The 1,344-nt window shown below is 31.4% G+C and overlaps 1 non-coding gene across 1 annotated transcript; it reads left to right on the forward strand.

Moving 5' to 3' along the window:
- The first annotated feature begins 895 nt into the window (after positions 1-895).
- Positions 896-1,001, forward strand: LOC124370072. Its single transcript, XR_006923146.1, has one exon. It is a non-coding gene; the product is annotated as a U6 spliceosomal RNA (small nuclear RNA).
- The last annotated feature ends 343 nt before the right edge of the window (positions 1,002-1,344 follow it).

Consider the following 1,344-nt stretch of genomic DNA (forward strand, 5'->3'; position numbering starts at 1 on the left):
TTGATCTTCAGTTTGGAATCCTAAAGGAGTTCCTGGGATTACAGTCACAGACTACTCAGAAAAGCCGACTACATCGCTGGTAAGTTTGGCTAATTGATTTTATCTATCTCACTTTAAATATACATCAATTCTTTTATCTATAAAGTATATTCGTATTTTTTTATTACACAATCTTCAAGCATTGCGATATATTGTAGACTATTTAACCATATTGCATTATAAATAAGTTAATATTGTTCTTTATAGTAAAGAAACATTCCATACTCAAAAATTGAAATAATTTATTGGTAACGATTTTGTATTAAGGAAAGTTCATTGACACATTCCTTTTGGGATTGTTTTATATCATAAACGCTTTCTAACACATTAAATTCTAAATAATGTAACAACATAAGTAGATTGGTTGAGCAGTGTATATGGTGAGAAGTGATAGGTGGCGCCTTTATAGGGTCACAAAATTAAGTGAAATTGTTTGGTCCTGTATGGAACTTTACTAATTGGATTAGTTCGGAGCAGAATAAAGTGCTTGGTGGCGCCTTTAAAGGGCCACATACAGAAATTCAAAAGTGGGAAAGTTCTCCTAAAACTGATCGTAATTTATGTCCAATAGTTAGTTGCTTTTTGTTATTATTTAATTTACTCGTTATTGTTATGGATTTTAGTTGTTTTTGATATTCTTATCAATGTATCTGTCACTTATTTAGACTATCTTGGTAAGTTCTCTTTTATATAATATAATTAATAAGTAAGTAGTCAAGTATTCTTGAGTCTATAATTTGTCATTGAATGGAAATGGTGTAACCGTTGATACAAATAAATAAATAAATAAATAAGTTAATATCGTTCTTTGTAATAATAACAATATAATTTACTTTCCATGATTAAGTATCTGTCTAATAATCTTAAATTTGTTGTTCGTTGTAATTTGAACGATACAGAGAAGATTAGCATGGCCCCTGCGCAAGGATGACACGCAAAATCGTGAAGCGCGCCACATTTTGTATATGTACTTGCTTCGGCAGTACAAAGTTGTGGGCCCAATTCAACTTGAAATAAATGAAATATATACTTGTGTAACAATTAGGCCTAAGTAAGGAAGTTACTAAACCAGTGATGTTAGCGTAGTGTAGTATGGATGCCTGCGCCTTCCGCAGTTTAATGTAGTATACAGTATTTTATCCCGTCTCATGATACGCTTTTCACATTTACATAAGCTACTACAAATATTCCGTGCCACAATGTCTAGGGATCCCAATTGTGAGTATGACCTTACGAGCATACATTCACAATATTGTTCCTTAAATTGAATTTTGTAGACGTTATTTTCTATAAAAAGATTGATTT

Source organism: Homalodisca vitripennis, chromosome X (assembly GCF_021130785.1).
Source record: "Homalodisca vitripennis isolate AUS2020 chromosome X, UT_GWSS_2.1, whole genome shotgun sequence".
Lineage (NCBI taxonomy): Eukaryota > Metazoa > Arthropoda > Insecta > Hemiptera > Cicadellidae > Homalodisca > Homalodisca vitripennis.